The 11,631-nt window shown below is 34.6% G+C and overlaps 1 long non-coding RNA gene across 1 annotated transcript; it reads left to right on the top strand.

The window, feature by feature from the left end:
* The first annotated feature begins 5,792 nt into the window (after positions 1-5,792).
* On the top strand, positions 5,793-7,298 carry LOC131252097 (uncharacterized). The gene is made up of 3 exons (XR_009174178.1): positions 5,793-6,174; positions 6,289-6,374; positions 6,501-7,298. It is a non-coding gene; the product is annotated as an uncharacterized LOC131252097 (long non-coding RNA).
* The last annotated feature ends 4,333 nt before the right edge of the window (positions 7,299-11,631 follow it).

Raw genomic sequence — 11,631 nt, 5'->3', positions numbered from 1 at the left:
TAAAGATTGATTAATTTTGATTCTCAAATGAAAGCTAAAGATGATTATCTAAGTAATATTTTCCAAAAAAAAAGGTTGATTATTTGAGTACAATCCTAATAAAATCGTGTGGATGCTGGTCAACCAGAACTGACAACCCAATCTTTCCGATTCTTTGAAAAAATCAGAGAGTCCTAAATCATGTTTGGCAGACGCCTAAAATTGAGTTAATCTCATTTTAGTTGTCATTAGTTATGTATTCGAGATCAAGATCTCCAATACATAATTACTACTTAAATAAGAGAGATTGTTTTTAAGTGTCTTCCAAACAAGGCCTTAAGGAACATATCAAATTGGAGGCCCATGCCATCACCTAATCAACTACAGCTCTCAATGTCAACTGCATATCATGTAATCAACTTGGTGTGGAGGATTTGATGTTGCTCATGTGTGCAAAATTTGCATGTGTTATCTATAATTGCTAGAGAAATGAATGGCCCATATTGAGCATACTTTTGATCATTGGTCTAGACTGTCCATCATCTAGTTCTCATTCTTGATTGCACATCTAATAAAAAATTCTATTTGGAGAATCTTCACCACCCATTCAATGGTTAGTGAAATTAACACCCATATTTATCACACTATAAATATTCCGATCACTGATCTAAACCATCTGTGCTATGGTCCCACCCTTCATTGCCAATCACTAGAGAAAAAATTATGTTTTTTCAGATCTTGACTAGCCATATAATGGTTATGGATATGAAAGGCCCATATTTATTGTATTACAAATGAGCTATCATCCATGGCTACTAATAATATAATGAGCTATCATCCGTGACTACTAATAATTCACATAAACAGCTCCTTGTAAACAGATGATCAGGCCGATTTAGGTGAATTCTAATTGTAATTTAAGCTTCTTTGATTAGGAATGTGAGGTTTTTTTTTTTTTTTTTTTTTTTTTTTTTGGGTCTTTCCTTTCTATTAATTGAAAAAATTAAGCCCAATTAATCATTAGTGACATTTGTGTTACCATGTGGTTCTAGAAGAGCTTGAGTTCTTTAGTTAGTAATGTAACCATGAGGGTAGTTCTCTATAATAAGTAGGCCTCACAGTTTCCTACTTTGTTTATACAGTTAAAGTATCACATAATTAAGCTAATCTAGAAGATGTTACAGATTATGTTTAGTATAAAGCATGCATAAGACCTCACACTCATTTTTCATTGGTAGTTGTATCCTCATTGGCCATTGTACCACTTACCAAGTAATCACAGCCAAGTTGACTTTTACAATTTACTCTTGGCCAATTCCAAGTTGGATTTTGCCAAGTGAAACAAGATTGGTAGCCATGTCTACAGAGGTTACTAAGCCTGCACATGGCTCTCTACATTCCTCTTCGCATGCAGGCACAAGTGGTTACATGTTCCATGTGCATGAGATCCCAACTATTCATCAGATGGGTGGGTCCGCCAAGTGAATATCTTACCCTAAGAATATGTGGGTCCATTCATCAGGTGGCTTCATGTGTATGGAAGTAAGGGTATATATATATATATATATATATATAAATCATTGGAGAAAAGGGATGGCTAAAAGAAGAAAGGGAAAAATTCTGCAAATAGCATACATATGTTGTCCTCTGTCTGCTTGATGAGTGGATCAACCTTTTTTTTTTTTTTTTCTGGACCAGTGCATCTACCTGGTGGGGACAGTCTGATGAGTGTCTTGTAGATTAGCAAAATTCTATAATTGTAGTGGACACTTACTGAAAACATAAACATTTAGGTGGTTAGGAAAAATGTGCGAAGGGTTAGAACTGTTCTCCTACAGTCTTTTGAAAACATCTTTGCTATTCATCCTTTCCATACCTATATAGACTGGACTTACTCTAGTTTGCACCATTTGCATATTAGATATTATCCGATATGGTGGACCTAACCCCCTTGATGTATTTTATGTGCATTCTGTGAGTTGTGACCTCCCATTTACATGGTTTATCAAAAATGGATTGATGCCATTTCAATGTCAGTATTTTGTGATTTTGTTTACTTAACTCGTTTGTTGAATATCCTTGTCAAGACAATGTGTCCCAGGCATTCAGCTAATGGAAGCAGAGGTCACTCTTTATTGGAGAACTGTATGTAGGCACTTGCAAGTTGAAGCACAAGTAAGCAGCTGCTTTCTTTAATCTTTGCTTACAATTTTTGCTACATGGTTCACATGTATCTTCTTGAGATAATGGTATTTCTGGTGAAGCTTGGTTTAACACATATGAACAGATTATACAGTTGTGTTTCTGCAATCTACTGTGGTCTTTCACATGCAAATGGGAGTTAACTTCATTGTATTATGTTCTGTCTAGTATATTGCAAGTTCCTTTCTATGTTGTTGGTTTTACCACCAGCCCATCACATCATGCCAGTCACACTTCTAGAACCACATGGTATTTTACTATTGAATGCCAGCCATTTTTTATTCCATTAAACAACTGGGGCTGCAGTTGTGATCATTGGGCTTTCTGCCTACAGGGTATATGCTAGCATTCAATTCCTACTGCCAGTTGTGATATGATCCTTTTTGTTCTTTGGATCTGCCCCTCGTTTTGTCTCATTCCATAAAATGATCATGTAAGGTGGATAATAATGGATATAACACATACATCATGGTGTGCATGTGTGTTTACATCTTTGGCTTGTTTGTGTTCATGTCCATGTTTTGATTTTTGAAGAATGTGTGGTGTTGGGTATCTTTAGCTGTTTGGCATGTTGTGTTATGCCACGTTCTGGTTTTTGAAGTGTTTGTTAAAGCTTGTATAGCATGCCATTGTTAACCTCTGGCAGGTGTTCTCTTCAAATTCCACTTTTTATATTTCCCAGGCATTGCATTTTGTTAGTTCTCCTTTTCTTTAATGTGTGTGGATGTCATGCATGCGTTGGCATCGTAATGGCATACTCTCTCCTACCCCCACTTCCAACCTATTTATACATGTTTATATTTTGAAAGAGACATGTCCCTATTCCCACACCTAAAATTGTTGCTGCTTTTCTTCATGCTACTATAGTTGGCATGCATGTATGGCCTTTTCTCACATGTTTGGGGGTGGATATGATTAAAGTTGAAGATTTCAAACACAGAAGGAGATTAAGTTGTTGAATGCATCTTCGTTTATATAATTTTTTGAACTTGTTAATGCTACAGAATGTTCGGGAAAGGCTCCAGGAAGCTCTGCCAAGAACTGGAGGTGGCAAGAACCCTAATGAACAACTTCTAGTCAATTTTCTATTTCTCCTTCCCATATGTGTATTGTTTCTTTGTTATTATCGATCCTTTCTTCAGGTTAGCACCTTCTGAACCATCATTCTTCACTAAAAACAAATTCATGCACATTAAAGACGTATAGTTGGATTAGTTCAAAAGACTGTGCACATGAAGTTTACTAACATTGTTTTTCCAGTGCGGGGATTTGTTTGGTGCTTTTGGTAGAAGCTCCATATGTGATCAAGCTCCATACATGTGGAAATTTGTAAGTTTTGAATGTTGGAGGTGATATACAACAATGGATTCTGATTTGGGTTTTCAATATTCCAATGTGGTTGTCTTCTTTTTCAAGAGGTTGTTTGATTTTTTATGGAATTTGATTGATGGGTCTGATTTAAATCATGGGTTTGGTAATGGGTTTATAATCTAATGCCATTTTCCGCATATGGTCTTATATGATTTTCATGAGTTTATGCTTTATATCCATGATATGTTAGATATTGATACTTCTTCATAAATGAGATGATAGTACTGTATTTAAAATTTTGGAGAGTGCAAGAAAGCCGGGGGGGAACAAGAGTTACAATATGGCTTTGATAGGATCAAAGTTAACTAAAGTGAATTCCAAGCATGGAGAACCCAGAAGCCTGCCATCTAACCCTGATTTGTAATGAATGGCCTTCCAAGGAAAATGGTATTGCATCCCTAAATCTTCCCCAAAGCCTAATTACTTAGATTTTCATTTACTTTATATTTGATAATGACCTTGGTATGTTTAACATGGATACCTCTAAGAACTTATGGTTGTCTTGAAATTTTGCTCGTCTTACCTCACATTTTGTTGCAAGAGTTGTTTTCATGACCCAATATTTGTATTTCTTTCGTAATTAATCAATGCCTGATGCTCTCTACTATAACAGGGTTACGGGAATTGTTCTACCAAAACCATCCAATTCCAAGGATCTCAGTGATGGTCAATATGACTTCAAATTTTGATCCTTCCAAGAAGGATCAAAAATAACATGAGCCTATAGTTCTGCCTGGCCCATCTGTGGATGAAATAAATGTTGCCAATAAAAACTTATTGATGGATGGAGAGTTTCAAATTGTTGGGCCTAAATAAGAGGTTTGTGTTCTGCCTCTCTCACATTGCTTGGACTTTTTCGTTGTTTAAATGTAGATTTCATCCATATTGCAGGCACACATAGTTAGGCTTGAGAGTGTTGTCAAGCAGGCAGGTTGGTTATATTTACTCTAGAACCTTTCTATTCAGTCCATTTGACATGAGATCCTCGTTTCTGCAATCCAATGATCTTCTAATCATAGTATTGCTGTCAGCTGAAGTTATGGATGAGGTGCCTATAGATGAAATTGATATGTCATGGTTTTCTAGCAATTTATGACGGGATGACTATGAGAATGGTCGTGACTGTTAGAGTATATCTAATGGCAACAACTTCAGAGTCTATAGCCAACATTATTTATTTGACAAAAATAAGGTCATTTAATGCTTTCTTTAATACTAGTGAATATTCTTTTTGTCTAGATTTCCATCATTATTTAACTGCACAAATGCAGCCAATGGGAAGCTCGTATGGGGCAGTTCCTTGACAAGAAGTGAGAGCCCTGGATCCAATTCATCTTTATAGACAACCATCTCTTAGATGTAGATTTTTTTTAGTGCATGGTTCAGTGTCATCATCTTGAACCTGAAATTGGGTTTTGGAACTTGTAACCAAGGTCTTTTAGCTCCTCTGCATTTTTTTTACTGATTCTCACTATATTTTAGCTTCTCTTCTTCTTTTTTTCTGCTTTCGTGAGGCAGATTTCCAGATCTTGCAGACCTTGAACATGTTAGCTTACTTGAATTTCACTGTTTTGTTCTTTACATAGTTTCCTGTGGCTTCACATATCCAGGTCTCATCTTTTTGTGCAGGGCAAGAATCTGATTTTTTTCTTTTCTTTTTGTGCAGGGTGAGAATATGATATTTTCTGTTTTTACTCTATATAGGGGAGTAACTGCTAATCTACTAATGGTTGGATAGATAAATGTTGGAGTATCTTAGATTCATCAGCTGAGTATTATTGCCTGGATGACTTATGGAAGCAACAGTTAAGAGTTAAGTGGTTCATGTTTATAGGTGGTTGATTTGTTACATGTCTTTCATTTCATTCTTATTTTGTTTGTTAAATAGACTTTTTATCGGTCTTGTTCATATGTATTAGAGATCAAGGAGTTTTATCTGTTTTTGTCTCTTATACATTCATGCAAATTTGATTAATTTACAGTTTATAACTAATCCAAAAGTTTCTTCCATGTTAAGTGAAAGGAAGTGACAAACCATAGTCTATGAAAATTTTCTTTTCTTCACTTGTGTATTCGTCCGAATTTGGTTTGACTTCTAAAGTTTATAGCTAATCTACACCATCGGACGTTGAGTGCTTTATGCTAGTTCCCTGTGAGTTATGCTCAATTGTTGTTATCAGGTTTCTTGATTAAAATCAAGGAGTTTTATTTCCCTACAAATGTAAGTATATATGTAGCTATAATCTTGGGCCTTGGATTAAATGTTGTGTTTCATCTTTTGAACAGGTTTCATTTGATTTGACAGAGTATTTGGAACAGCATCTAGAAGCATCTAACTGGGGGATTAGGATCTCTAGTTTTAGAAAAAATGCCTTGTTTCAAGATTAACATGGACTCAAAACTTTCAGACAAGTGTTTTTTTTTTTTTTTTTAATATGTTCCACACTTTGAATTTATTTCTATAAAAGCACCCATCTCTGATGTCCATTTTTTCTTTTGATGTTCGTTCTTTTTAAATAAGCCACAATTGTTTGTACAATTTAGGACCTGACTCTCACATGAAGAGTTCAATGCATTCCCAACTAACATCAGGGAGCTCAATGGTCATCAAGAAACTAGGATGTATTTCTTGTGGTTATTTCATTTGATTGTGCTAACTTAAATTTGAATTATCCATAGTTTTCTACATCAATTTTGTTCGATTTGTAATTATTAAGGTCATTTTCTATGGCCAAGATTATCATATTTCAACTGGAGTAGAGTTTTTGGTGGATCTGAACAAACTTTACATGTAAAACTCACATTCTCACAAGAAGCACTTGGTATGACTGAGATTCCAACCTATGACCATGCAAGAAAATGTATGAGTCGCAAGCTTTCATGACACTCTTATTTATTTTCTATTCAGTGTAAACATTGTCCTAATTCTTTGAAAATTTTTGTATCAGGAAACATCACAAAGGAAGCTAGACCTGTAAGCATGTTTTTCACCATACTAATGTATAATGCTTCAAAGCTTCGGGTGAGTTGGTCTTTTGACTATAAAGGAAAATTCTACATGCTCCTTTCTTCATTTGTTTCTTTCTTTTTCTTGAGAGGTAAGCTGAGAGAATCCTGATTAATGTTGAAAACACAATCGATTGATGATTCTTGAGTCATATGATTCAGAAGTTTACCAATTCTAAAAGATTCTTGCAACTAAACTGGTCATTGAATAGGCATGGTCGTGTCCACACTTATAGTAGATCATTTCACCATCTTGTTGCTTTTTGAGCATTAACTTTTGAACTTGTTCATTGATTTTCTCATAATAGATGAGTCAATCGAGCTATCCAAGCCCCAATTACTCTTTTCTTCGATATTGAGACTGATCTCCATCTTCATGTGCATTCCGCTAATTTAAGAGGATCTGTACATGTAAACCCAACAAAGGTGCTCTAGATTTCTGATTTTTGAGACTTTGCTCTATATACGATATTCTTAATCTTTTCTACTCTCTCCATTATGATCTAATATTAATTGTCTTCTTCATTAGACTAGTGTACGCAATCTTTCTTAGTACTTAAAGATGAAACATTTGAGACTTCCATTCAAGTATATTCATATTAAATTGCATGTTTCAACCTGGTAATTAATGACTTATTTTTTAATTCATTTATTCTATCTTTGTGGAATGTTATTTTTTGACCTTTTTTTCCCCTTACGTGCAGGATTTTAATTAATTGTGCCTAAATTTAGGCCTACAAGCACTTCAGCCTTTTAAAGCCACTTGTGCTAGGAATAGATCTTCTTTTTTTTTCTAAATTTATTCAAGACCATTTTCAATTTATTGTTGTAAATATTATATTTTTTTTGGTGAAGTAATATAAATTTTATTTAATATTCATTTTTTTTCCTGATTGCATTTTATGCACTTCAGCTTAGATGAGTTATCAATCACAACAGGTTCTTGTAATGGAAACAAGCACCATTATTATAATTTTTTTTTTTTAAAGCTTCGGAGTTTAGCTGTAGCAAGTATCAAAATCGTAGCTATTGATAACTACAATAGATTGCTACGGATTTCATTCCACTTTTAGCTACAAATATTATCCGTAGCTGTAGGTACATTTTGCTACAGAAATTATAGCTACTGCTTTTTTCTGTAGGTAGTGATATCTATTTCTATGAATGTGATCTGTAGCCGTAGGTATGTTTCGCTATAGATATTATAGCTATGGATTTTATCTGTAGCTATTGATATCTATTGCTATGGATTCAATCTGTAGGCGTAGCTACATTTCGCTACAGAAATTATAGCTACGACTTTTGTCCATTGTGATTGATCTCTATTGCTATGGATTGAATCCGTAGCTATTGGTTTTTAGACCTTTAGCTACACCACCAATAGCTACGAACGTGCTACGAATCAAATCCGTAGCAAAATGCCTTTAGCTATGAGTTTTGTCTGTAACCTTTGTCCATTTTTCTTGTAGTGTAAAGAGATCTTTTTAGCATATTCTTTGAACAGTCGAGCATATCAAGTACTGAATAAGATGACCGGTGTTATTCAAGAGTCCATTAATGTGGTCATTGACGATCACTTAAATACACCTGCCTCAAGTTTTGATAATGATGAAGTTCTTTTAATTGACAAACTAGATACTTCATCGAATAAAACTAACTCTGAACTAAGGACTATTAATAATCATCCAACCACCAAATTCTTGGAAACCCTCTCACTAATGTGCGCACTCATAGACAACTAAAAGATATATGTAATTATATGTACTTTATATCCCAGATAGAACCGGCTAAAATAAAAGAAGGTCTTACTGACAAAAACTAGATAGTTGCTATGCAAGAAGAGCTTAACCAATTTGTGAGAAATGATGTTTGGTACCTAGTACCTAGACCTAAAGATAAACATATTATCGAAACTAAGTGGATTTTCAAAAATAAGTCTGATGAACTTAGTAATATAATTCGAAACAAGGCTAGATTGGTTGTACAAGGGTACACTCAAATTGAAGGCATCGATTATGATGATACCTTTGCCCCAGTAGCTTGTCTTAAATCAATCAGATTATTTTTATCCATTGTTTGCTTTAAAAATTTTAAAATTTATCAAATCTGCATGAAGAAGTTTATGTTAAACAACCAATGGGTTTTAAAGACCCAAAGAATATTGATCATGTCTATCGCTTAAAAAAGACTCTCTACGGTTTGAAACAAGCTCTCAGGGCATGGTACGAAAAATTGACTAAGTTTCTACTAAGTCATAATTTTCTAATGGGAAGTGTTGATAAGAATCTTTTTGTTAAGAAACATAACGATCATATCTTAATAGTGCAGATCTATGTTGATGATATTATTTATGGATCTACCTATACTAACATGACTGCTGAGTTTGCAGATTTAATGAAATCTAAGTTCAAAATGAGCATGGTTGGGGAATTGAATTATTTCCTAGGATTGCAAGTAAAACAATAACCTGATGGTATTTTTATTTCTCAAACCAAATATGCTCTGAACTTAATTAAAAAGTTTAGATTTGAGAATGGGAAAAACTTTGATACTCCTATGAGTACAAATTTAAGACTCTCAAAAGACTCTACAGGTAAAAATGTGGATATTAAATTATATCGTAGTATGACTAGCAGTTTACTTTATTTAACTACAAGTAGACCTGATATTTCTTTTAGTGTTGGTATTTGCGCTAGATATCAATCTGACCCTAAAGAGTCTCATCTAACTGCTGTTAAACGAATTATGTGATATGTCGCAAGTTCAGCTAATTTGGCTCCCTGGTATCCATATGATACTAGTGTTCAGTTGGCAGGGTACACTGATGCTGGTTGGGCTAGAAATATCAATGATAGGAAATCAACCAGTGGTGGTTGTTTCTATATCAGAAATTGTTTAGTTTCTTAGTTTAGCAAGAAGCAAAGTTCTGTATCGCTCTCAACTGCTGAGGCTGAATATATTACAGCTGAAAATGTATGTTCTCTGCTTGTATGGATGAATAGAAAGTTAAGCGATTACGGAATTGTATAAGATTCAATAGTTTTATATTGTGATGATTCCAGTGTGATAAATATAGCTAAAAATCCAATCCAGTATTCACGAACAAAGCACATTAACATTAGATATCATTACATTCGAAAATTAGTGGAAGAAAAAATAATTTCTTTGGATTACATTCCAACCGAGACTCAGCTTGCTGACATTTTCATTAAACCGCTCAACAAAAGCAGGTTTAATAAATTGAAATTTGATCTTAGTATGTGCAATTTAAATTGATTATTCATGCATTTCTGTATTATAGTTTCTATATTTATTAAATTATAATTTTAAATTTCAAATTATATGATGAATGCATGTTTTTATCTTTGCATGACCAGTCGACGACGTACTCAACCAGTCGTGGTACGACCAGTCGAGGACAACCCACGACCAGTTGTGTAGTGCGCTGGACCTTTTTAATTTGGGGAAAAAACCCTTTCTTCCTCATTTCCTCTTTCTTCTCCAACGGGCCGTAGCATGACTAGTCGCACCCAACTGTTTGATTCATCAAGGTTAGTGCATTATTTCAGTTATTCTTGTAGATTCAAGCTCTAATCTCTTCAATTTCTTCCTTGAAGTGCTTGATTTCAAGTTTCCTTGAAGAATTTGGAGTTTTCTTCACCCAAATCTATTTTTGCGAAAACCCATTCCACATCTTTTGCAACTTCTTGCTTCTTTGATTTTCTTGTTACAAATGGATGCTAGAGGGAAAAAAGAAAACTTCCTATGGTGCTTCCTCATCTAGATTGACTTCTTTAACAAAGCGCCATTTTCGGTCACCCAAAGATGATCCCTCTTTTGTGCGGGATTTATTTGCATAAGGTTATTGTTAACCGACCTGTGAATATTGAACACATTGCTCCTTTTGGTCTCCTTCCTCTTCTCCAATCTGTAGGTTGGGATAACATCCTACATTGGGGTGGGTCAGCATACCAGTCTATTGCATAGGCTATGTTTGCATGTATTTCTAATTTTTTGACTGAGAATTTAACTTTTAAAATTGCTACTAGAGAAGGCCCTTTTGATGTTGATCTACATTTGATTTTGAGGCTTAATGGACATACCTGTTAATAACGAGGGTATTCCTATTCGTACTCTAGTTAAGAAACCCTCTGAATCAGAAAAACGTGTATTAACTCGAGCATTATGTAACATAGATGCGCAATGAACTCATAAAGGAAATGCGTTTGCTTTCAAGTACTTGTTACCCAGATACAGGGTTCTTCATCGAATATTTATTTCAAATCTATATCCACGTTCTAGTAACAAAATAGAACTGACTTCCTTTATGGTTCAGATTTTGCATTCCATCGTCTCTGGTACTCAAGTTTGTCTTCATCTTTGATTTCTCATTTTATCATTCAATTTCATCTCCATCCTAGACACAGTGATATTCCATTTACCTATCTTATGACTATGTTAGCTACTCACATGCTTGTTGATTGCCTATTGGAGAGGCTCCTATTCATCACCTTATTTTCAACAATTCAAATATAAACAAGATGAAATTGGAACTGGCTCATGGCCAAGTGGATATGGGTGGTGGTAGAGCTGAAGAAGGGAATGTAGACGAAGGTGGCGATCTTCCTCCTGATGATATCAATATGGATGACATTTTTGATGAAATTGAATTAGACTCTGCAAATGATCCTGACTATGAGCCATCCGATTTTGATGCTCGTCTTCGTGCACTTGAGGACAAGGTAGAGAACATGAATGTTGCCCATGATTTACAATTTAAATATATGCGCAAGTATCTTAGACGCTTAAACAAGGGCCTTCATCAACTTGATCATACCATACCTACTCCTTCTTCAGGATCTGATTAGGTGTTTTTTTCCTATGGTCTGTAATAACTCTTATACTACTTTGCTTTCTTTCAGTTTGTGAGACTTACTTTGGTTGACTTTGGTATATGCTAGTTAATGATATGTGAACTTTAAATTTGCTTATTTATCTTTCATATCTTGCCTAATTAATTCCTTTATTACTCTCGTGTTAAGTCTTCTTCTTCCATTTCTTCTTTACTTCCTT

Source organism: Magnolia sinica, chromosome 7, assembly GCF_029962835.1.
Source record: "Magnolia sinica isolate HGM2019 chromosome 7, MsV1, whole genome shotgun sequence".
In the NCBI taxonomy this organism is placed as follows: Eukaryota; Viridiplantae; Streptophyta; class Magnoliopsida; order Magnoliales; family Magnoliaceae; genus Magnolia; species Magnolia sinica.
The sequence above is the reverse complement of the archived record's forward strand: the minus strand, read 5'-3'. Positions and strand labels throughout refer to the sequence as shown.